A 26,582-nucleotide genomic window follows, 5' to 3' on the forward strand; every position below is an offset into this window, starting at 1 on the left:
CCCAAGCCACAATGAAGGCTGTATCGATATCTAAAGTGCATCTGCATCCAGCGCAGCAGAAGCTGAGGATCTGCTCCTAATTGGTGCCCAGAAGACGCTCCCCGCCGAGCACCGAGCCTCGCTCCGAGCAGCCGCCCCGCCCGAGGCCTTCAGGCTCCCAGTTCAGGGCCCTTTCTTGGGCAGCCAGAGTGCTCCTCTCTTAGAGAATGCCAGGTACTCTGGAAAGTAGCCGTGTAATAATACACAAACCCCTGATGATGTCAGCGTGTTATTGACTTTCCAAGTCTGAATGACTGAGCAGAGGAGCGGGGGTGGGGCGCGATCCATCCGGCAGCGCGGGGACCGGCCAAGCGAAAATGGGCTCGCGGGCGCGGCGGGGGAGGGGCGCCTTGCAGCCGCTCGGCGCTGGGGCTCTGCCGCCGCCGCGTCGGGGTCGCAGCCGCTGGGGCTTGGGGGGTGGCGGGGTGGGGGGTTCGGGCTCCCGCTCCTCCGACGCTTACGTTTGGTCAAAAACTCTTCAGGCAGAAATAACTGATGCCGCCCCCTCCACCCCCCGCCCTCCGGAAGCTTTTACCACGTGGCAGAGCAGGGCTACAAAGCCGGGAGCGGAGGCACGGGGTGGGGGGAGGGGAGGCCGCCTGCGCCCATCCCCCACCCGCGTGCCCAGCCTCCCCCGTGGGTGCGGGGTCCCGGGGCGCTCTCCGTGGCGGACTTCCTTCTCCAGGTGACCGCTTGGATTTTGCGCCTCAGCGGCGGTGGCATTTTATGGGCCACGATCTGCTTGGTTTATGGAGCCGGCAGTGCAGGTGCAGAGTTATAGGCTCCCGTTCTCACCCTGCAAATGGACTACAGAGCCATCTGTCATCTTCAAGGCTAGGTGTGAACCGGGCCGGGTTGTCCTTAAATGGGATTGCAGTTAAAGGCCGGGATCTGGAGGGACGCTCTCCCAACCAGGGCGTGGCCTTGCCTGCGGTGCCGGGGCCTTGCATTCAGGCCCCGAGCACCCCTCCCCCCACCCCGCGCCCTGCTCGGCGTGGGCTCCTCAGGCCGCATCCCTGCACGCCTCGGGCCCGGGTGGGACCCCGGCCCAACCCGCGGTGTCGGGCTGCCCCTCCCCCAGGGCCGGCCTTCTCCTCCCCGCTGAGCTGGGTGGGTGCGCGCCCTGGGTGGTGCCAGCAGCCCAGAGACTTGGAAGCGCCTGGAAGCAGAATCCTGCTCTGTGGGCTTCTTAGCTGCCTAAGTGTGGGCCGGGTGCTCAACGTCTCTGAGGCCCGCATCTGTGAAATGGGGGCAGCAGCCAGGCCCCTCAGTGACCGTCGTGAGGATTCAGTGAAATCCAGATTTCGCAAGGGACTGGCTTGCCCAGAGTCCAGTCCTGGGCGGCCGGTGAGGCCAGAGCCCCTGCGGTGGTTTCTGAAAACGCACCGGCAGCCCGGCGTCCTCAGCCCTTCCCCCTCCACTCCTGGCTTAGTGGCGCCCCACACCCGCAGTTACAGCAGGAGCCGCTTTGTCGGCGCCGAGAGAGAGTGGGCAGGGAGCCTCCGACCTAAGCTGTACCAGTCGCTGCCCTTCCCCAACCTTGTGGCAGGCAGGGAGTCCGCGAGCAAAGACCTGACACAACACAGGTTTTCTTGGGGGGGATTTTGAAACTGGAAGTGAAAAAACACAGTTTCTGCCCAGGGCTAAAACTGCAAGTTGGTGTATTTAGGAACCTTGTGTATGAGCTGTTTCCCAGCGTGTGTGAAGGCAGGGCTGGGGGCAGGGACAGAGCCCAGTGGGGGCTGATGGAATTGGCGGTTGGTGCATGCTGCCTGCCACGGATGACTTGTGACCACCTACACATTCTCCCTACTGCTTAACCTGATTGGTGTTTTGTTACTTGCAACCCCCAAGCAGTCCAAAATGGCTTTTGTTAGTCTTAACTTGCACAGAATCTTAGTGCAAAACTCACTCCCCACCCCCCACAGTAAACCCCACCCCCACCCCCAGGCAAAGCTGTGTCTTTTGTCCTGCACAGGCTATATAGTTGTCAGTGCCCCATCACCAGGTGCTTAATAAATGCTCTTTAAAATGCATGGAGCCAAGTCTGTGTGGACAGGAAGTGCACCGGTGGCTTTTTGAACAAGAGACTGGCGGGTTAATTTAAAGGGGAAGCAATACTCATCGCGGCGGACTTCAAGAAGCCCATCTTATTCCACCCTAGTGGTAATTAGGGTTCATTCGAGTGAAGAGAAAGAAGGAAACTTTATCCCCTCTAAATTGCATTTAATAAAAATCTTGGAGAAAATGAGTGAATTGTCGCGCTTAATAAGTCCCCCTGGGTTTTGTTGGAAGGAGGCTGAGGTAGTGTACAGTAGTCAACGTTTATGGGACAGCAGATCTGCATTTTATCTGAGCATGAAATGCAGCACTGGCTTAACCTCCTTTTTTTTCCCCCTCATTTGTTTCCAACAGGTTTTTTTCCAGCCCATGAGTCACTTCCAGTCAGATTCAAAGACAAAAGCCTGCTAATTGTGAGTCTGTGAGTCAAGGGTCCCACCCTGCCTTATCGTGCACACCCTCTCTTGCTTTAATAAGACAGACAGGACAGGGCGCAGCCTGTGAGGCCCTTGGTGCTTCTGGGAGGGGCCCTGCCATCCAGCAGCTGACCCCTCAACCGGTAGCACCTGGGAGGTGCAGCCAGGAACTGTTGGTGCAACCCATGTGTTCCGAAAGCACTCTGCTGGGCTCAGAGCTACAGAGGGGAGTATAAAAGGACGGGACTGGGAATGGGAGAGGGAGGAGGAGGTGGGGTGGGAGGGTGGTTATGGTGGGAAGAACCTCTATATTCCTAAAGTTGTACTTAGAAAGTTGTACTTAACAAACAAATGGTTTCTAAAAAAAAAAAAAAAAAGAGGCCAGACTCTCTAACAACTTATCAAATAATGAAGAACAAAGCCGGAAAGAAAGAAGCCAACGTTAGACACGTTTGCAGGGCTGAAGAGGAGTAAGTCCTAAAACCTACCGGTAGCCCCCTAGCCTGTCATGAACACTTTCCTAGATAATGGTTCCACGTCCACCTGGCTGCTCATACCAAGAACACAAGTTTTAGTTTTTTGTTTTGTTTTTTGTTTTGTTTTTTTTTTTGACAGGCAGAGTGGACAGTGAAAGAGAGAGAGAGAGAGAAAGGTCTTCCTTTTGCCGTTGGTTCACCCTCCAATGGCCGCCACGGCCGGTGCGCTGCAGCCAGCACACCACGCTGATCCAAAGGCAGGAGCCAGGTCCTTCTCCTGGTCTCCCATGGGGTGCAGGGCCCAAGCACTTGGGCCATCCTCCACTGCACTCCCTGGCCACAGCAGAGAGCTGGCCTGGAAAAGGGGCAACCGGGACAGAATCTGGCGCCCAACCAGGACTAGAACCCGGTGTGCCAGTGCCGTAAGGCGGAGGATTAGCCTATTGAGCCACGGTGCCGGCTAGTTTGTTCTTTTCTTTGATTCACTACATTCCTATCTGCTGACTGGTTTACCTCCAAAACATACCTGTGTCCTGCCATGCACCTGTCACCATGTACACAGCCAGTGTTTGACAAAGCCAGCCTCATCTTCCCACGCTCCAAGCACCCCTGCTAAAATTCTATTTCACTGAGCGTAAAGTCAGGCGTCGGGTCACCTGCTCCATTTAAGCATTCACTGGCCCCCAGCTCAGGCCACAGCTACCCTGTGAGACGCCTATTTGTTACCCACCACCAGAGTACGTTCCCTCTGCCTGGAGGATTTTCCTGGGCCTTCCTGAGACTTGCTCTTTCGTATGTGTCTAAGTCAGCTCAAGCTGCTGTAACAAAAAACACCATACACAATAGAAATTTATTTCTCACAGCCTGCAGGTTTTAAATCAAAGATCCAGGCACCAGCTGACCTGGGTCTTGATGAGGGCCCTTTTTATGGATTGCAAGTGGATATACTTCAGCTGTGTCCTCACAGGGAGAGAATCCCATTACTGAAGGCTCCACCCTCATGACCTGATCACTTCTCAAAGGCCCCACCCCCAAATACCATCACATTGAGGATTAAGGCTTCAACATAGGAATCTGAGGATACTCAAACATCCAAGTCATAGCAGTGTCCATCTGGTTTCATTTCAGTGATCACCTTCCCAGAGAGGCCTCCCAGGGCTACCACAGCTCACATTCTATCCACCACGCAGTCTGTGGCCTGCACAACTCTCCTCATGATCTGTAGCGATCAGTTACTTTTTTTCTTTGTTTACTTCTGTAGTCTTGGTCTCCCCCATTGGATGGTGACCTCCAAGAAGACAGAGATCTTGTCAGGCTTCCTCACTGTTCATTGATGAGTGTCTTATTTCATAACAGGCACACACTAAGTCCTTTAAAAATATTTGTTTATTTACTTGAAATGTGGGGAGGGAGACAGAGAGAGAGAGAGAGATTCCATCTGATGATTCATTACCCAAATGGCCACAATGGGCAGGACTGGACCAGACTGAAGCAAGGGGCCAGGAGCCTCATCCGGGTCTCCCATGTGGATGCAGGGGCCCAAGCACTTGGGTCATCTTCCGCTGTTTTCCCAGACACATTAGTAGGGAGCGAGATCGGAAGTGGAACATCTGGGACTCAAATGGGTGCCCATATGGGATGCCAGCACTGTGTACTGCAGCTTATCCCACACCACCACAGCACCGGCTACAGTAAGTCCTATTTTGAAGAATCAATGCAGACAGTACATAAAGTTCAGTATAGATATGCTCACATTAGCTTCTCAAGAAGTGAAAGTTCACCAGATAGACTGGAGGAGAAGGGCTTTTTACAAAGGCAGGACGGTATCAGACCACCTGGTATATTGGGAGAAACCTCTGCTGAGTCCAGTTGCTGGTGAAGCTGCTGCCTCAGTGTTCTGCTTCCTCTCCCACTAGACAGGCCTCCGAAGAGTTGTGGAGACGCACCGCCTTCACTCTTCTCCTATATTCTCTGGTTTATTTCCAAGCAAGCATTTGCCCCAACCACTCTAGTAAAACTGCTTCTCTCAAGGCTATGGATGCCCTCCATTTTGCTAAATCCAATAGTTTTTAGGCTCATCCTAGTTAACATATCAGCAGCATCTGATATAATTGATCACTGGTTACCTCTGGAAACACTTTCTCCACCTGGAATCTGGGATGCTACCCTTTACTGATTTTCTTCCTCTGTTACTGGCTGTACTTTCCCAATCTGTTGATTTCTTTGCCCATATTCTATCATCTAGGTATTATAATAGCCCACATTTGAATCTTATGGAATGTATTTTAAGATGCATTTATTTATTTATGTGAAAGGCAGAGTAACAGGAAAAAAAAAAAAAAAAACAGCTATCTTCTATCCACTGGTTCACTCCGCATGTGCCTGCAACAGCCATGTGGCAGCCAGGAGCCAGAAACTACATCCAGGTCTACCTTGCAGGAATCCACGTTCTTGGGCCATCATCTGCTGCCTCCAAAGAACATTAGCAAGAAGCTGGATTGGAAGCAGCAGTAGCCAGTGCTCAGAATGGCACTTCAATATGGGATGTGAGTGTCCCAAGCAGCATTTTAACCCCCTGTACCACAACACCTTCCACTGTACTTTTAAGATAGATTCCTAATCGGATCACCTCTTATACCTCCACTGCTGTGACCTTAACCATAATCCTCTGTCCTGATGATTGCAGCAGATTCATAACTTGTCTCCTCTTCAGTCCATCCAAGTGCAGCAGCCACAGCAGTCCTTCAAAAGTACAAGTCAGGGCATGACATTTGTCTGCATGAAACCTTCCAGTTGCTTTCCATTTCACTCCAAGTCAATGCCAGAATCCTGACTCTGGCATTCAGGAGCCTACTATATCTGATCCCACCACCCAACTCCTCCCCAATTCCTTCTAGTCTCTTGCTTTCTCACTGCATTCCAGCACACCAGCCTTTCTGCTGTTTCTTAAACACAGTAGCCACTTCCTTTCTCCAGACATTGGAGACGGCCATTGCCTCTACTTAGAAAGCTGTTCTCCAAGATGTTTGCATCACTTGCTCTCTGTATCAGCCAGCTCTTATTACAGTAAAAGCTGCGTAACTGAAGAATTCCCTTCCCTTTGCAAAGAGGCCTATGCTGTGTAAAATGCAACTCCAATTCCCATTCCCTGCAGAATGAAGACTCCCATAGTTCTCATCATTCTGCAATATGCTGTGTAAAGTTGATCATGTTTCCTCCCTGCACCCCATAATGCAAGCTCCGTTTTATTTGCTGATCTAGCCTCAGCACTGAGAACAGTGCCTAAAACTCGTTAGTCAACAGGCTTTAAATATTTGCTGAATAAATAGCGAATTTAAGAATGAAAGTTCACAAACCAGAGCCCTGAATTTTGCTGTGGAAGAGTGGGCAATAATCACAACAAAAATGGAATTGTGGAAATAAGTAGAGGCCAGAGAGTACCCTTCAAAGGCCTTGTGTGCTACGCTAAGGTGTTTGCATTTTATCCTACAGGCAATGGAACAGCATTGAGTCTTTAAAGCAGTAGGATTTCATATGATGCCGAATGTGCCTAAAATGGCTCTGGGATCATCTGGAAGAGAGCAGGGTACAGCCTGGTGGCCTGGAGCCCAGGTGGCAGGCTGGGCAGTTGGACTGATGAGCAGGAAGTCTGATTTCAGCCTCTCAATTCAAGCTGTGTGAGCAGTTGCTAACTTTGCTCATTGGCCTACCTGACAGGAGCACCCAGTGTGTGCCAGAAAGAAAATCTGAAACCTGAACGTTGGCAAGGAGGCCCTGCTGGCCAGAAGCTAGACATCATGCTATGGAGCTTCAGACTGTGGGTGTCCCTTGAGTGTGTACTGTAAGAAGAATCATCACTTAGCCTTATATAGCACCACAGAGATTACAAAGGATTTTCGCAACTGTTTCATCTAAAGACTCAAACACCCAAAGTACTCGAGCCAGTATGTATAAGTACCTAGCCACTTCACTGGCTGAGAAAGGAAATAAATAGCACTTATATCCTGAAATACATGAGGAAACTTTTCTGGTGAGTTGCTGAGAACATGGTTAAAATGCAATCTGGGGCCCCACTTTTCACCTTCTCACAAACACTGCATTGGACTTTAAATTTTCAGAGATTGCAGATCAGTACTGTTTTCAACATGGTCAATAGGTTCTTTAGAATCCATCAAATGACTCCTCTCCACAGTTTAGTCACTTAAGGATGTGCACAGAGGCACATAAAAGCATCAACAGATAAAGTAGGTACTTTCCCCAGCTACTTCTGCATAGAATTAGAGACTGTGTTTTGTTTCCCTCAACTACCAAGAAAGCGTTCAGGCTTATAAGAATATTTATAGGACTACGAGGAGTTCCCCATTAGTCCCCCTGACACATTACATACCCCTGAAAAGGTTTGTTTCTACATAAATAGTCTTTATACACTCCGTGTGCCTCTCTCCCTTGGCAGAAACCCAATTTGGCCATGCCTGTATTTGAATGTTACACCCCAAGCAATTAGTTTCATCAAGAAACACAGACTTTCATAGCTGAAATTGGCTTTAGAAATCATCCTGCATCTCCAAACTCTTTGTTTTCCATGTGAGAAAACTGGGGCTCAATGAACAAAGGGAGGGAAAAGAGAATGAGAACGGATGCCAAGATCAGTTATGGCCAGCCAAGTTCCATACATGACTTCCTTTATTCCTCCTTGGGCAAAAAAAAGAAAAAAATCCCTTGAGGTAGATGGATTAGTCAGTGCTCTCCAAAGAAACAGAACCAATGGGATATATCCACATAGGTAAACAGAGAGGTTTGTTTTAAGGAATTTTCTCACACCATTACGGAGGCTGGCAAGTCCAAAATATGCAAGTTGGCTCTTACCTTGAAGACCCTAGTCAAAGAGCCAATGTTGCAGTTCAATCCAACGGCCATCTGCCAGGAGAACTCCTTCTGGCTCGGTAGAGGCCAATCTTCAGCCGACTTTAGAAGAGGCCTACACACATTATGTAGGACAGTCTACTTTCTTTAAAATCCACCATGCTAACAGTAAATTTCATCTAAAAACACCCTCACAGAAACATACAGAATGGTGTTTAGCCAAATATCAGGATGACTGGTCCAGGTTGGGACATAAAATTAATTTCACAGGATATAATGTCTTAGTGTTACAAGTATAATTATAAAACTGAGCCCCAGAATTAAATGACTTAAGATCACCTAGCTGATGAGCTGGTACTAGAAATTTAGGACTCTTAAATCTGACAGGGTCATCTTTCTGTTAAATGTTTTATTCTCCAAGGAAACTAACATTTTTCAAATGCCTAATATCCTGCTTTTTGCCAGACTCTGTGTTAGATAATTTACGTAAGTGCCCATTTGATAGATCACTATTGCCTAGACAAGGAAATGGAACCTGAGAAAGGTTACATTGTTAACCCAAAGTACTGAACGGGTACTGTGGTTTGATCTAGGTCTATGTGGTTCTAACACTTCCTGCCATCTGGCATTTCTTAATGATGTTTTTCCTGCTTCTCATCTGTCACTCAGTTTAGCAGGATGTAATTTCTCCCCAAATTTAAAAAAATTACCCAGTCTTCTTTCACAAAGACCATTTCCTTAATTCAAAATGAGTTTTCAAATATCAGATGTGAATATAAAATGAGGAAACTGAATTTAAAGAAATATGTGAACTCTTCTACATCAAAATGAGTATTGTCCCAAATAAAAAAAGCTACCCACTGCAGCAATACACTTACTCCATTACTCACAACTCTTGTAGCTCCTCCTTTGGATTTGCCTTCAGGGCCTATATCATTTGGTTTTCCAATATGACTTTAAAGTTAATAAATGTTCATTGATTTGATTTTTAGTAAATAGCCCAAAGGCATCTGGTGCTAAATTTGGTAGAAAAGGTACAAGAATCTTCAAACAACTCATGGGAGCAGGTAGATGTTGTGGCACAGTAGGTTAATGATATGCTCTCATGCCATATCAGAGTGCTGGTTCAAGTCCTAGCTACTCCCATTCTGATCCAGCATAGGCAGTAGATGATTGCCCAAGCACATTGGTTTCTGGATGGAGTTTCTAGCTCCTGGCTTCAGTCTGGACCATCTTGGCTTGTTGTGAACAAGTGGAAAACAATTTTCACACACACACACACACTCTCTCTCTCTTTCCCCCTGTCTCTCTCCCCATCTCTTAGTCTGCCTTTCAAGTGAATAAATAAACTTTTAAAAGTTCATGGAAAATGCGTATTATGTAAAAAAAATATGCATGGATTTCAAATATTTTACACCAAAATAATCTTGTCTTTCAATTCTACCTTCCAAAAAATGTTTAAGGTCCCTTATATATGATCAAGCTAATGCAATTTAGATTAAGAGTAAAAAATTATATGGAACTATGAAATAGTGATTTTTTTTTTTGTATAGCTAGGAAAGAAGCTTCAAAGGTAACCCAATCTCATTAGCACAATGACTGCAAAGCTGGAACAAATGCTGAAACTGGAGAATGTGGCCTCTCAAGTGACTACACAGGATGGACCATATAGATTATACTTGCTTTATGGTCACTCTACATGTTAAGGTTATCTTAAATATAATCACTATGTTTAGAATTGTTTTAAAATGAGATGCTCATACACACTTGCTGGTTAGTTTTGGCCAGATGAAGATCCGGAAAACAATTTCAAGAGCTACAATATCTTAGCAGTTGTAGTACAGAGGACATGAGTACGAATTTTCCACCCGTGTTTTTAAATCCTGATAATGCACAAAATGTATGGGAGAAAAGAAATCTTTCCCAAAAGCAAATTAGGGAAGTGTAGGTCTTTGAAAGTTTAAAAAAAGAATGTCATCTTGCTGCACAGCTGTCTTTCTTAATGTCCCTTCATAATACCCCTTGTAATCCATACATGGAAGTCCCCTTGGATTCCACACATAATTAACACTTGGCAGAAACAAGCAGCATGAGCCTGAGGCTCTCTTAAATTTCATTTAAGAAATTCAGATTTCCATGGAGGTGATAGGGAAGGGAGAACTAAGGCCCCACAGCTCTCACACAGTATTCCCAGTCGCCGAGTTGTACATGAATTCATAAAGATGTCCTCAGCCAGTCAAAAGGTATTTATTGAGCATCTGCTATGTGTAGGGCCCTGTGTCAGTGTTGAGGGAGCTACAAAGTGGTGTGAACCAAAGTTCCAGCGTGCGTTCATTTCACTGAGGTCACTGCAAGTCCTAAATGAGATCCATGTGTGACGAGAGGAAGTAATGACTGAGAACCTGGAAGGAACAGAAAAGACCCGATGGAGAGCTGAGAGAGGAGCTATGCGGAGGAATCGCTTGGTACAGATGGTTAGAGTTGGGGGAGGGTACCTCAGGCCAGAAGAACAGCAATGAGCGATGGAAATGGGACAACGTGTTGTCAGATCAGCCCATGGAGACGTTATGAGGAAGACATGCGAGACAGCTAGGGGTGGAACCCTCAGAGGCTGTAGATTTAGCTAGCTGACTGTTAAGTTTCCGACACTTTTTGACATTGGACAGCCGTAAGAACCAGAAAAGTCCTTTTTTAAAATTGTATATATTTATGATATACAATAGGATGTTTGGTATACTTCCATAATAAAATGGTTATCTAGTCCAACAAGTGAACATATCCATTCTTTTTGCATAGTTACCCCTTTTGTGGCGAGAGTGCCAAAAATCTACTCTCCAGCTAATTTCAGGTACACGACGCAGTATTCTAACTGTAGTCCTGTGCTATAGCTTAGGTCTCGACACTTACTCAGCTTCAACTCTGTACCCTCTGACCTACATCTAACTCACCACTTTTCAACCCCTCACTGTTGCCCCTGGTAATCATTATGTTATTCTCTATGATTTTTTTTAAAAAGATTCCACATAAAAGTGAGACCATACAGTTATTTCTCTTTCTATGGCTTATTTCACTTAGTATCTTATCCTCTATGTTGAGCCATATTTATTGATTTGAAAGGCAGAGAGCAACAGAGAGGGAGGGAGAGAGAGACAGACAACGGTATCATCCATCTACTGGTTCACTCCCCAAATGCCCATAACACCCAGGGCTAGGAGCCAGGAATTCCCTCCGGGTCTGCCACATGGGTGGCAGGAACCCAGGTACTTGGGGCATCATGCACTGCCTCCCACACCTACATGCAGGTAGCTGGATCAGAAGTGCAAATTAGCTAGGCCTGAACCAGGTACCTTCGTATGGGGTGTGGGAATGTCAAGGGGCAGCTGAACCTGCTGCGCCACAATGCCTGCCCCTATATTGTCTTGATGGTTCCATTTGCTCATAAACGTAAAGACAGGGTCATCTGCTTCTTTGTAATACTAAACATATCCTGCAGAACCACGTCATCCTACAGCTACCCTCTGCCTCTCTGGTTTTCCTGGTGAGTTACTCGGGGGCTGCCTGGAGCCTGGTCATTTCTGAGCTTGCCCCTTTCTGAGATGTGTGCTAGTGATGCCAGAGTCCCGAAGGCACATGGCTGTACACTGCTCTCCTCAGGCGGAGGCCTGGCCACCTCTCCCTGCACAGAGCTAGGAGAGGAGGAAGCAGCTCATAGGGACCTTGCTGAAGTGGTTTAAGTATCATTTCCCCTTGGAGGATTCCAGAAAATGTCAGGAACCCCTAAAAGATACACTTCCATCTTCTACTTTTATCTTGTCCTCATTACGAGGTATTGGAGAGTAACTGAGTAAACCATGGGAGGAAGCCATCAGTTGAAAAAAAAATGGCATATTCCTCCCTCCCCAACCCGCAGTTTAGAAGAGAAAATCTATATACCTATGTGCTGCTGGACGGACCACAGAACAGATGTTCAGCAGATTAAAAAAAAAAAAAAAGACTCCGCTGGATACTTTAAACAGGAAGGGATTAAGAAGATTATTGAAAATGTTGGAGGTAAGGCTGTAGGCCAGATGTTCTTGAACTTTCATGAGTGAAACCCATAGCTAGAAATACATTTTACATATTGACTCAGAATACACACACATGAATTTATGCACACACACACAGCTGAAAGGCAACTTTTGTAAACAATGTTAACCCTTGCTCCGTGCAGCATTCTCAGCTATGTTTGCTGTTCCATTTTCATTTTATTCTATTTTTTAATGATTGGTACATTGCATTAACTATGTTTAAGTATCCATAGTTTGAGAAACACTACTCGAGGCTGAGGTCCTGACCCTGGAGCCTCAGCACCTGCCTTGTTCCATGGTGAAGTCTGTCTCCATCAATGCAGAAGCTGCTGGATCAGGAGGCCTCCTAACAGGTTCAGGAAGACACAGCTCAGCTGCTGGCTCTGGACCCAGACCATCTCTACTGTAGACCTGCATCTCTCACTTCCAAATTAAAGTCTTGTGAGAGTTTATCTCAGTGGTGGAATCTTAGCTGCAAGAGTTACCGTTTTGAGCTTTCCAGCCTCAACAAGCAATTAGGGTTTCAGAATGAGAAAGGGTGGATGATATTGAACAAGTTAATCATTTTTCAAGGTTGAGAGTACCTATTCCATATTCCAGATATCCCTAGGCTGCAAGGCCACCTTGTTCCCTGGTCTTCACCATGACAAAGCTAAAGGACAAGGTGTCCCTGATGTGCCTGCCCTTCTAGAAATCCAAGAACTCCTACTATGACTATGTATGGACACTTCAAACAGTTTATGGGAAAATGGAATTAAAAGATGGGTTCTGGTGCAAAAAAAAAAATTTGACGTAATACATAGTTTTTACCAACATGCATTTTCCATGAACTTTTGGAAACCTTATTTTTTTTACTTGCAATGTTTGAGGTAGCATTTCTGAGGAAATTTTTTTTAAGTTTAACAATAGAAATATGGGCTGGCGCCGTGGCTCAGTAGGCTAATCCTCCACCTGTGGCGCCAGCACCCTGGGTTCTAGTCCCGGTTGGGGCGCCAGATTCTGTCCCAGTTGCTCCTCTTCCAGTCCAGCTCTCTGCTGTGGCCCAGGAGTGCAGTGGAGGATGGCCCAGGTCCATGGACCCTGCACCCGCATGGGAGACCAGCAGGAAGCACCTGGCTTCAGATTGGTGCAGCATGCTGGCAGCAACGCGCCAGCCGTAGTGGCCACTTGGGTGGTGAACCAATGGAAAAAGGAAGACTTTTCTCTCTGTCTCTCTCCCTCTCACTGTCTAACTCCGCCTGTCAAAAAAAAAAAAAAAAATAGAAATATGGTCACTGATAAAATTGCTTTCCCATTTGTAATCATTCATGCATGCATTTGTGCGTATCATATATAGGTATGAGTATGTGCATGTGTGTGCACATTTGTGTGTGTGTGTGGCAAAAACATATTGGATTGAATTTTAGGTTTAACTTAGAAATATGGGGCCAGTGCTGTGGTATAGCGGGTAAGGCCATTGCCTGCAGTGCCCACATCCCATATGGGCACCGGTTCTAGTCCCGGCTGCTCCACGTCTGATCCAGCTCTCTGCTATGGCCTGGGAAAGCAGTTGAAGATGGCCCAAGTTCTTGGGCCTCTGAACCCACGTGGGAGACTCGGAAGAAGCTCCTGTCTCCTGGGATCGGCGCAGCTCTGGCTGTTGTGGCCGATTGGGGAGTGAACCAGTGGATGGAAGACCTCTCTCTCTCTCTCTCTCTCTGCCTCTCCTTCTCTCTCTGTGTAACTCTGACTTTCAAATAAATAAATACATCTTAAAAACAAGATAGTGGCATCTCATAAACTTAGCCTCTCTAAGTGTTGCATTCTATATTCACAGATCATTTGGAAAACATTTGTCAACCACTATTCTGTATCAAGAACCGTTATAGATGTGATTCACAGTTAATTAACTCATTATTTCTGCCCTTAAGGAACTTAAAGTCTGATGGAATGATCAGCAGGCAAATGACACTCATAAGATTGTGTGACTAAGCTAGGAGGAGCTGAAGGGGATTACTTGAGCAAGACCATGGAATCATAGGTTTCGCAGGTGGTGACCCAAGACCTGAATTTTGAAGAATAAGCGGTTGTTACTGGGTAAAGCAGCAGAAAAAGAACATTCCGGGGTGAAATAGCCAGAGTAGCAGCCCAGGAACACAAAGCAGAGTGATGTATGAGAGAGTCTAGACTGTGGAGGGGCTTGAAGCTAGATCCCATATCATGCCTACTCTGCTAAGGAAACAGCCCAAAATAATAACTGGGATTCACTTGAACACTGCGCTTACTGCCTCGGAGGTTTCCAGGATAGAGCACATGGATTTTGCAATATATTTTTTATCTTTTCTCAAAGTATATGGTGGAAGGTGGGGGAACATAAAGCATGGTAGTGAATATTTTATTATGTTTAATATCATGTACTCATACACAATATATCTACTACAGGATCCTACCTCTGGAAATGTGTCATTGATAACAGTGCCATTTTAGGTAAGTGAATATTTTTTTGTCTATTCCAGGGAATACATATCTACATACACTTTAGTTTTAAAAATCTTTAAAATTGGAAAGAAGTGACCCACTTATAATTCTGTCCTCGTTAGCAGTAGCAAGGGTCTTTCATGTGACTTCACAGTTGTCATTTATGAAAGCAATGCTCTAAGACTGAACTCATTTATATTAGCATTGTAATTTTGGACTGACTCCTGAGCTCCAAACCACTTAGAAACTTTTTGCCAGTTCTGGAATAGACAGCAGGGTGATATTCATTTAATTCCTTTGCACAGTAATCTGATGGCTGAATATGCTTCAGAGATTCTTTTAAGACTAGCTGGGGAATGAAATCAATCATAGTGCATAAATTACAAGAAAAGTGCTGTTGGTGTCAATTACCTAAGCTCTGTGAATGTAAGTCCTCTAATTTCCTGTTAAATCAGTAATGTAACCAATCTCACTCTATTATTTTAAATAGGACTGTAACTGCAGTTGCTAGGAGTTGAATGAGGGCAGACAAATGTGAATAGTTAATGAACCTCACCAACTAATAGCAAGTTTAAGGTGTCAATAACAGGGATATTATAACATGACTCTCAAAGCTCCACCCTGGTGTCTATGAAAGGTTTAATTGCTTCCTTTGTCGCTTATGCCCGTGTGCCTTCCCTGAATCAATTTGGTACACAGCAAATGCCAGGTGAATGTAGGCGTTCCCCTTGCATGCTGAGTTCCTACCTTCCCCCAGAGATAATGACCCTGAGTTGGTACAGGAAGTCTTGGCTGCACTTTCCCTAGCAATCTACCCACCCCCACTGCTGGTGGCTACATTTCACTGACTCATAATTTCCAAGTATGATCAGCATGCTAACAGGAAAGATACAGTCACTGGGCAAAGCAGCAGGCCTTAGGAGCTGGCCAGGCCTATCCGATAACCGCCACCATTGATGGCAAAAAGGAAATGAGAACAACAAGAGCAGCGGCATCTAAACCTAGAGCACAAGAACATTGGAAGAACCAAACCCCTCCTGCTGCTTTTGTTTTTTTCCCCAGAACACCAAGCAGCCCCAGCACACACCCACCGGAATGCAGGAGTGCGGCGTGTTTAGCATTTGGCTGTCCGTTCACGTCCTGCTCCGTAAATAAAATAAAAGTACCAGTGGGGTATCACACTGAGTAATATTACAGAAAGCCAAGTGGTGGAAGCACAGTTACAGCTGGGGTTTTGGATTCAAGTCCAGCAGTGTCACACACTGTGTGGTCGGGGCGGGTCTGGTGTGCAGGGCGGGCTGCCTCCTGTTGAGAAGTATCGTCTCAGACCAATCCTACCCGACACTCAGCAGCCAGCCCATGCACAGGAAGCAACTCCTCCCTCTGCTTTCCTTGGTAAAACCTCACTTAGGTTAAGTCAAGGAAATGGAACTTTCTAAATCACCACACTCTTTAGAAAAAAAAAAAAAGATTTATTTATTTATTTGAAAGGCAGAGTTAGAGAGAGGCAGAGAGAGGTCTTCCATCCACTGGCTCACTCCCCAAATGGCCGCAAGGGCCGGAGCTGCATCTCTCCGAAGCCAGGAGCCTGGTGCCTCCTCCAGGTCTCCTACATGGGTGCAGGGGATTTTCCAGGCCATAGCAGAGAGCTGGATTGGAAGTGGAGCAGCCAGGACTCGAACCAGTGCCCATACGGGATGCTGGCACTGCAGGCAGCAGCTTTACCCAGTCCGTCACAGCGCTGGCCCCTCATTGCACTCTTGTTAAATGTGCATTCCTTTGTCAGAAGCTGGCAAATCTGAAGGTCCATACAGTTCCCTAAATCCATTCCTGAAAGTCCCTTTATCTCCAGCTGGACTCACAGACTGCTGCTTGAATGAGGGAAGTCCTATGACCAGGATAATGCTGACTTGAGTCAAACGCCCGCCTGTCTCATGAACTAAGTAGCTAAATGCTAACCAGATGGAAAGGAGTGGTGAGGAGCCCAAGCAAGGTCAGGTCTCAAAGCTATATTTAGTCACTTGGTCAGTTCTCTATTGCCTAACAGACATTCTCCAAGGAAAAGTTTCCTTTACTGCTATGGAACTCACATGTAAAAAGATATAAATAAAGAAACAAAGCAATGGAGTAGAAGAAAGCAGCCCAAGTCAAATCCTGTACAACTTGTCACAACAAGGGCACTGGATGGAATTGAAGACCAAGGCCAACAAAACTGGCAGGTCTCCCAGTACAAATTTCCTAGGTTCAGAAAAAAAAAACACAGTTATCCTGTGTGTGACCTTGGTCTTGTATCAGGACAAGGACATTGCTGTGAATTAGGCTGAAATACTCAGAACCATGACAGTGCATGCTCAGCTGTGTGACGACTGGGGAGATACTTAGCAAAGCACTCCATTCACATGTATGTAAACTGAGCCCCGCAGCTGTGGGGCGTCAAGGAATTCATTCATAGCTGACGAGAACTGGGATTCTCCCAGGCCAGAGTCCTTGCCAGTCTATCGGTATTGGGATTACTTAAGGTTCTTAAATGCTGATTAATTATCTATTTGCAATCTCTGTGATTGTAAATGCGATTAGAAAGTTTGTATGATGGACAGTTCAGCGGTGCATCATGTGCTACTGGGAGAAGAAATGCACTTATGATAAAATCCTTTCTGGCAAAAATAACTCTGCAAAGCTGTTGAGGAATGCCAGGTCTGTACACATTGTGATGTTCTCATTAGCCAGGATTCTAGCTGTGTTTATATCTCCAGTCAGGTGCAAGGGGAACAGTCACTAAATTCTTCAAGAAAGAGTTACACGGTGCATAGTCTTTCACTCAGAAATCGAGTTATTTCCTGTTTTAATATGAACACAACCATTTTTGTGAAATGATCTTCCAGAAACATGCCTTATCAGGAAATGTAAGATTTTTTCAATATCAAAAAATGCTCCATTAGAAACATCACAGGTTTTTTTAAGTGAAAAAATCTTCAAAAACTCAAAATTACCAGGAATTATTGTTACTGTAATTTACCCTCTTTTCCCACATGGATCAGGTGAAATTTATTCAGAATGTTTAGGTGATGTGAACAGCTCACAGATCTTGGTAGCCAGGTTCAAAGTGTGAGGATCAAATGGATGGTTGCTTGAATTAAGACAGGAGAAGCAGCAAAGGAGTGGAGTGGGGTGGAAAGGAGGCAGCCTCATCACTCTGAACTCCTTTCCTGCTACAGGTGCAGCCGCCTTTGCACAGCCTTAGCCTGTCCTCCTGCCTTAGGGCTTCCTCATGGGAAACCAGAAATGCAAGGATATATTTGCAAAGGATTGCTGGCATTTCTAGCTCACATTTATCATATTCTTGCCACATGGCAAATCTTAAACTGGACACTCTATGTAGAATACCTTCTCTGTAGACAAACTAAAATGGGGATCGTGTTACTATTAGAGATGGAGGAGCTAAGGCTTAGGGAGTCAAGGTAACTTGCCCAGAGCATTTGGACAGCAGAGTTGAAGTTAGAGCCCAGGCGGTCGGATCCCAATACTAACCCTACTAATCCTGCTAGACACCAGTGAAAGTCAAAGGACTTGCCCTTGAAAAAAATAGGAATTTTGGTTTCTTTCAGGTAAAAAGAAGTGATTGGATTGTGTAACCATTGAGGACATTTGCTTCAATGTGACTAACAGTTTGAAAAGTCATCTTGTTAATGATATAATTCCATCTGTTACATAACTATTTAATACAATGTTAGATGAAGCAAACCCCCAAACCTCAATGAATACAACAAGGTTCATTTCTCACCCCGTCCCACCCATTGTAGGTCAGCAGTAGACTGCTCAGGGTCCTCCAAGAACCCAAGCTCCATCTTGTAGCTCTGCCCTGCTCCTACACTCATGGAGCCCTCCGAGTGCAGACGGTGGACAGGACGAGACTGAGAAGGTCACCCAGGGGCTGCACAGGCCAAGCCAGCCTGACTTTGGTCACGTGGTCACGCCTAACTGCAGAGGTAGCTGGGAAATGCAGTCTGGCTGTAGCCCGAAAAGAAGCAGAGAGCATGGACGACACGGAGGGCCCTTGCTGCAGGAACCAATTCCTTCATTGATTCTTATTTCTCAGATGCCTAATAATTATTTTTTACAAGTGTGAGGTTAATATCTACAGTATTCAGGATATAAGGAACAGTACTTACAGATTTCCTTTCTAAACCTTGCGGTATGTATTTGGACCCCTTGTCTCCCCCCATCTCCTGGAAATGACACTTCCGATTTGCATTAGTTACTGTGCTTCTGACTAGCACGGAGGAATACGAGACATGGCAGCATGAAATTCACTGCTACACCAGCTCAAAGGTGTTCTCTGGAAGAAATTCCTCTTATATCTTAATATGAGAAAAGGTTATGCTTCTCTTGAATTCATTTCTCTCTGAATCTCATGAACTTTTGGAATCTTAAAATAGATTGTACTTCCCACTTGCTTAGGCCGCTAAGAAACTCAGAGCCAGAGTTGGCATCATTCTGCAGACACAGAACAGGACTTCCTCGTATTTCCTTCTGTGTATAACTTCTACCCATCTTCATTATTTTTCTATCAAAAACAAAAAAGTTTTCCCTTGACCCTAATTGTTCTGTTTATTTTGTATTTGTATTTGGTAGCTAGAAAATTTCCAAGCCAACTGTGGTATATAATGAATGAAAATAAATAATCTCATGTACTGTGGAGCACCGTGCATGAATTCAATCATATTTGCAATCTGGGAGCTGTGCTAGATTCCATCTCAGTAATGGGTTCTATTCAGAAAGACACATGTGACAGATACTCCCCAGCTGTCATGTTCCTTCAGTGCACAGGAAGCCCTGGGAGCAGCTGATCCTCCAAGCTGATCTCAGGCCAGTGGCATTCTTGGTATTGGCACAATGTCTAGAGGTGAAGAGGGCTGGGAGTAGTGCGTGTGACAAAACTGCTCCATTAGCTAGGGCCTTTGCTTACTGAGGAGCCGTGAACACATGGGACCCGTGGAACTAGTTTAGGAATCCACCCTGTGTTCAGATTACAAATCTACCAGGGCTAAAGAGCTGAGTGATCTTGAGCAAGACCCTTAACATCTCTGGGCCCCTCATGTCTTTATATGCAAAATAAGGGCATTGGATTACTGGATGGATAATCCCATTCTCTTTCAGCAGAATAGATCTGTGATCAATTTTTCATATAAACAACAATAATTAAATTTCAACACTTCATCCAGGCCTTTTAGAAATAAATGACTATACAAGATGGAAATCTAGAGGGCAATCTACAAATGGGTAAGCCAGGCTAGTGACAAATGTATTCGGGTGCCACCATGATGGAATGGAGTTGCTTCTGTTTCCACTTTGAATAACAGAAGGTCAGTTTCAATGTATGAGTATGGAGGTAAAAGCTTGTACTAAGGAGCTTCAAAGAGCTCGTGGAAAAAATGAAATTAAAAGATGCATTTATTTCTGTTCAAAAAGTTTTAGAATTCATGCATAGTTTTTTTTTTCCATAGTATGCATTTTTCCTTGAACTTTCCGAAGACCCTGCGTTTACACAAGGTGTATTAATTGAATTGGAATTTGGCTGGGGCACCTGGACAGTTAATCCATCTCTTGGCTTCAAGAATCTGACACTTCCCTAAAAACACTGTTTGCAGAATTTTTATGGAACCACCCCAGTTTCCTGATGGCTCAGGTCAATGGGAACAACACAAAGCATCTCTCAGCTATACTGCAGGAGGACTTTGAGCCTGCCACGCTGAATCTTTGCTTGCAGTTCAGGACCAAGAGCTAAAAACGCATCTTATGGTGAAACAAGGGATTAGCTAATCTTCCAGGCTAATGGAGGGTCAGCTAAAAATGTTTCCTGTGTGTATTGTGAAACCCTGAGATGACAGAGAAGTTCCTCCCGCTGCTCTCTGAATTTCCCCTCCCCCATGACTTCCTTTGGTCACACAGGCCATTATCTGAAGCAAACTGGCCAGAGCATGATGTCGTAACTTTCCTTGGGTCATGCTTCCAAATTAAATCTGCTTGAAAAAGAAGACTAGAAAACGTTTAAATCTTGCTTTGAGTCCTAGAGGAGTTTGCTAATTTCTCTTCATCTGTTGGCAAGTCTGATTTTTTTTTAACAAACTCCTGCTCCGAATACTTTGGAGATAAAGACAAAAGCAAAACACGCTAGAAAGTGGGCGCCTCAGGAAGAAGAGCCCAGACACCTGTGCTTAGATAAAAATGCCCTGACAGAGCACAGGCTGCCACCCGTGAGTATCACCCAGGCAGCCAAGACCAAGCATCGACTTTGATGAGTAAATGTTAATTGCATTGCCTTTGACTCATACTGTGTGCACTGAAAATTCTCTTGGGCCTTACTTGCATGAGGGTTTCTTTTTTCTTTATTTCTTTTTTTTTTTTAAGGGTAAAGGCATGGGAATTTCCCAACCACAATGTTCCACTTTATTTGATATCTTCTTCTTTCTCTTCTCAGTTTCTTTTCACTGCAGACCAGAGTAAAGGCAAATGCGTGTTATTTGGTAGCCGATAGGCACCAAGGAAAAACTGACTAGCACCTTGCACAGCAAAGTATGAATCTGTAACCACAAACTCTCACATTTACATGTTACTGCCTAGCTAGTGGCTAGGCCTCAAACATCTGCTCTCTTGTAACTGTGTTTTATTATTGTTTAAGCAGGGCCATAAGATTTCTTGCATAAAAGAGTAGATGATTGAGTGTCTTCCAATGATAAATTGCTGCTTTTGCCTGACCTCTTTCTTTATTTCTTCAATAATAAATCTATTGTCATGCATTTAATTACGGAAGACTGAACCACCCAAAAACTAGGGCTGGAAATACACTCACCCTTTCCAACAGCATGAGGTTATTTCTCATTAGTTTTATTAGTGCCATGAAAATTCCAAAATGAAACCCAACAAGAATAATATTTTAAATTGGATCACATTACCAGCTCAGAACTCTCCACATACATTGTTAATTCCCTCCCATGCTACACACAGCAAAGCACATACGGCATTTCAAAACTGAGAAAGTCAAAGCCTCACTGGAGAAGTCGCTAGCCACAGTTTCCTGCGTCCTGTTCACAGAGCTCATTTGTTCAATCAGATTCCTCGCAGAACGCATCCCTCACCAAGGTTCCTGCAAGATTCCATTCTGCTTAGTGTCTTTGTGAAAGCCCATCCATGACCAAGAAGCTGGAGGGCTGGGCTGGTTAACACACAAATCAACCCCGGAATTCCTGCCTCACAGCTGCCTGGAGAAGCAACAGTTAACTGAGCTCCGAGCAGATCCTCAAGAGTAAAGGTTAAGAGGCAGGGTTTCAGTGAAAATGTTTAGAAGCTGCATTCCACACAGCTGGAAATGAAGGGCTGAGCTATTTTGTGGGGAATTTGAATTATGTGTCCATCCAATCCAGAACAATAAGTGGATTTGTGTCCAGTAATAATAATTCCTCAGTTATAGATACACTTGCAGTTTATACAACATTTCCCAGGCATTCTCTCTCACTGAGCCTCAAATACCTCTGTGCCAGCAGGGTTGGGTTGTTACTTTCCATGCCCTTTGAGGGGTGACAACTCTTAAAGCTCCAGGAGGGGAAATAGTTGGCCTTTTCTGAACCAGGGGTGTGCGACAAGCTGGAGCGCCCACCCGGGCCTCCCGAGGGTGCGTTCCGCTGCGCAGGCTGCCTCTGCCCTCCTTGATTGCAGAATCCACCCACTTAGCCAACATTCCACTTTGCCCAGCCGGAGGGCTTCAGTCATCTCATAGCAAACGTTTCTCGGTCCCTTTGCATCATACTGAAACACAGAAGACAAATGCCCATCATCAAGAAAGTTGTGGCCAGGATGAACTATGTGTCCTCCCCCCAAGCCCACACTCTATTCTCTTGCCATGTTTTTTTTTTTCCATTGCTTTTGTAATTCAAGCATATTAGAAATTAGAGGAGAACTGAAACTAGGTATATGGTGACCAGAATGTGGAAGGTGGAATTCATCTTGTTTCCAGGTTTTTTGAGTGGAAGTTCTGAAAGCAAGAGCAGTTGTGTCGCTGTGTTCTGTGCAGTGGCATTTTATTTTCCTGAAAACATTTGTCCTTGCTACAAGTGGATTAGAGGTTAGAATGCAGGATTGGCAGGCAGGATTTGTGGTTTCTATTATTAGCCCTGCCACAGTTTTATCTCACAAGGGTGAGCCCTGAGCCGTGGGGTTTATTGGAGACGGAACTTGATTGGGACTGGCCTTCCCCTGAATGAGGGATGGTGAACACCACAGCTGAGCATCCGCCGAGGGTCAGGGTCCAGGGTACAGTGCGAGAGCCCCTCCGTCACTGACTGGAGGAGTTAGAGGACTCAATCTTCGGCAGGCAGAATTGCAGAAGAATCCTATTGGGTCTCTACAACTCCCTACACTGGGGATGGAAACTGCTCTTTATAGACAGCTTAGCTAAGGAATGGAGAGAAATTTGAGTATTGTTTTCAAAATACACTTCTAGGCCTGCACACAGTGTGTGTGTCGGGTGGGGGGGAGTGGTTGTGTGTAGGTCAAAAGAACAGTGAGTAGTTTGGAAAAATAGGGATGGGTGGAGGTGGTAGTTTTTTCAGATAATCATTGTTTCCTTGACTTCAGATATCATAATCCAGGCTGGACTGAAGACATCAGGAAGAGAAGGGGAGAAAAATATCTTGTGTACATTCTAACTCCCAGAGAAATCTCAAACAGCCTTCTGAGCTGAAAGGAATGAATGGAACCAAATGTGTTAGAAACGCATTGGATCAGCCCTGCATTGCCTCAGACCTACCAGTGCAGAACCTCTGTTTCAGTGCTGTGACACACACCTGAGACCTCCCTGGTCTCTGCAGGTACCTGTGGACACCTATGCTCAGTCCTAACCTGAAGCTCTAGAATCTAATACTACCTTAGCCGGAAAGACACTTAACGTTGGCCCTGGATTCTGGGTTCCAGCATTTGGGGCCTCACTTTTTTCCTGTCCTATCCCAGCCTATCTTCATTGGATGATAGAGCTTCTGCCTTCTTCTCCAAGGTGAAGCCTTAGGTAATCTGTTAACTCCCTCCCTCGGGAAACACACGTGATAAATTTGAATTAATTCTTTTATCCACTCAAAGTGTATGTATCAATGTTATTATGGGCCAGACACTGTGTTATGCCCATGGATGGCATGAAACTAAACATACAAAAAGAAAAAATCACACGAATGGGTCTACAATTACAACCATGTCGAGTGCTGGAAGGACAAGACAGGCTGCACCAGTCAGGTGTGCAGGACTTGATCACTGAACACATACTCTAGATGCCAAACACCTGCCTCTGCGTGTTGCCCACGCTCTGTGTCTCCATTCCTGCTTCTTCCTAACCCTGGGGAATTCTTACGGTAACCAGGCTTCCTCCTAGAACATTCACCGAGTTTCCTCCTCCTGATGCTGACCTGTCTTAGAGCTCACCAAGTGCCCTTGAACTGCAAATGACCTCAACCAAACTCAATAATGAAATCCTGACCCTTACTTGGACTCTTAGCAACCAGCCCTAATACAAAGGAAAGTTCTTTTCAAAGAAAAACACTTAAAACAAAACTAGCCCTAGATTGGTGGACCTGGGACAGATCTGTCCAGGACAGGAGGAGCACCCAGAGGTAGCCCAGGGGTGAAACCGTCCCACTATTTGTTTTCTGCACTCCCTTTTGTGATGGGGCTTGGGCCCTGGCTTGTCCATTAACCTTGTCACTGGAGTTCATGGAGGAGATTTCATTTGTATAGGTGCATAGTGTGTCTGTTAAGCGCATTCATTATTTCCTTTTTTTTTTTTTTAAAGCTGAAGGTTTAGCTGTTTGGTTTTTAGGCTGTCTCAGAATGTCACTTCTCTGTCAAAACTACTTCTGAATGCCATGTACACTTTGTGTATTATCTGTGACAGCCCAGCATCTTGCTGCTTTAAGTCATCCACTGTTTTCTTGGATAACGAGCAAGGAGACCCAGTAGGAAAGGGCAGGGCTAAATATGGAAGGGGTGGGTGTAGAAAGGGAGAGACCTGCGAATACATGGCTATGTTGTAATTGGGACTTTTTTTCTCAAAAAATTTTTTTGTATTAAGAACATCTTATTCCACTGACATTAATATTTTATGAATGATACTCATGGCCAAGCCCTTCACTAAGATCTGGAAATGAAATAAGTAAGAATGCTATAGTCCAAGCCTTCAAAGAGCTGAAAATCTCCCAAAGGAAATACAATCAAGTTTATAATTATGATGGGATACATTCAGTGTCAAAGGCAGAATGCAGGGGGCACATTTTGCATGGATGTGAAAAACAGGGAAGGCTGTTGCCACCTACCCACGGCTTTTTATGGCAGTTAGCTGGCGTGAGGTTGATGGGCCATAATTTATCCAAACATTCTTCAGTTGTGGGAAATTTACATTCTCTCTCTCTCTCTCCCTCTCTTTCTCTCTCTCTCTCTTTCTGTGTGTGTGTCTGTGTGTGTATGTGCGTGTGTGACAGTTCTATTGTAAATAATACTGTCATTAGCCAGCCCTAGCAGGTCATTTGTCACAATAGTGGGCCTCATTGCTACCCATCAAATAAGCTGGACGGATGTAGTTTATCTAGGACAGCTCTCCCATCTGTGAAGTCCTAAGAAATGTAACCTCATGCAGGTGATTTTACTTAACAGATTGTACACAGGCAAAACTACACATGTCTACAGAACTTCTCTGACACACAGCCCACATGATTTTTATGTGTATATTTTTATTTCAGTGATCCATATATATACAAGGAAATGAAATGAAATGAAATGTAGTTTGCATTTAAGGAAAGCATAATTAATATAGTAAGTTATTCATGTGTTTCATTAAAATCAAATAATGCATTCTAAGATCGAGTATAAATTATTTTGGAGTAGCTGCATTTTTTAAAGTATCTGTGCCATTGTTCATTGAGTAGAAATGCTTTGGGTATTGTCTGTGGTTTGTACTATCTGTGCTTTTTCTCCACTGGGACATATAGTAATTGAAAGTTGAGTGCAGACTTTACCACTATGTTTTTGAATTGATCAAATCATCTTAGAGTTGCTTTGTAAAGCATAATTAATACTTTTTAAATGCTTTAAGATCTTATTAAAGGCATAGAAAGAAAGTTTTATTCTGAATGCTGAAATATTAGACTTGCACATTGTATCTACAAAGAATATGAGATTTCTTTTGTGTCAAAATCTGCTAAAGCAAAGGAAGGAAGGAATTCAGGGGATGATCGTCTCCAAAATAAAACATAAATGATGACATTTCCACTATGCTCCTTTGTGCACTGCCTTGCCTGGGAGAATCATTCTGATCTTCAAAGCTCCTGTAATTTATATCTTAGAATTCATAATGCCTGAAATCACTGTGTGCCATGCTTACCAAAAGATGACCTCCAACATTCAATCAGAGAAGCCTCCTGTGCAATTTGCCCAATGCCTGTAAGCATAAAGGGGAAAATGTACAGCTAAAATACTCTATTCCTGACTCCTTTTATAAAATTACCACTTGTATGACAAATGTGAAATAAAAAGATTCTAATTTCTTTGTTCTTAATATTCTCTTTAAACCAATGGGATGCACATTCCTCAACAATAAGTAGAATTGGCTGGATTTGATTATCAATCATGAAGAGCAAACCATTTAATTTTTGAAATTATTTGAAAAATAGATTATTCTCCTACTTGGAATGGCTAAAAGTCATAATAATAACAATTCCCATTATTCATTCTATTTAGGATAAAAGGCTTTGTTGAAATGTTAGGCAATGATTTTATTATTGTCACGTCCTTCTTTTGTGTATAAGGCATTCAATGAAATAATTATTTCAAGAAATGACATGAACATAATCTTTTCTAAGAAATAAAATTGGCCCAGGATCATTTTCTTCTGTAGACTTGTATAGAATAAAGATCTTTTAAAAAATTAATTAAAAACTAAATTGCTAACAGGGATTAAAAATCATGATGGTGATTCAAGAACACCAAAGGGAAGACTTTTCAAGAGAGAGAACCAGCAAATGCCCCACAAATCTCCGCTGATCAAACCGTTTCTTCTTATTTGGAATATCGTTCTGCACCACCATCCACACTGGGATGTCTTCTCCAAGGCCCATCTCAAGTGTCCCTTCTCCTGTTAACTTTCTTTAGCAAATCTACACAGTTAGTCC

At 44.6% G+C, this 26,582-nt stretch overlaps 1 long non-coding RNA gene across 2 annotated transcripts; it reads left to right on the top strand.

Annotated features, from left to right (window-relative positions):
- The first annotated feature begins 615 nt into the window (after positions 1-615).
- On the top strand, positions 616-25,958 carry LOC149127063 (uncharacterized). Of its 2 annotated transcripts, none has more exons than XR_016232541.1 (4): positions 616-877; positions 2,455-2,513; positions 14,344-14,388; positions 18,180-19,077. It is a non-coding gene; the product is annotated as an uncharacterized LOC149127063 (long non-coding RNA). The 2 variants fall into 2 exon arrangements; XR_016232540.1 differs by lacking the exon at positions 18,180-19,077 and adding an exon at positions 23,011-25,958 and having other exon boundaries at positions 621-877.
- Positions 25,959-26,582: the final 624 nt, after the last annotated feature.

Source organism: Oryctolagus cuniculus, chromosome 4, assembly GCF_051225735.1.
Source record: "Oryctolagus cuniculus isolate XC-2025 breed Fujian yellow rabbit chromosome 4, ASM5122573v1, whole genome shotgun sequence".
In the NCBI taxonomy this organism is placed as follows: domain Eukaryota; kingdom Metazoa; phylum Chordata; class Mammalia; order Lagomorpha; family Leporidae; genus Oryctolagus; species Oryctolagus cuniculus.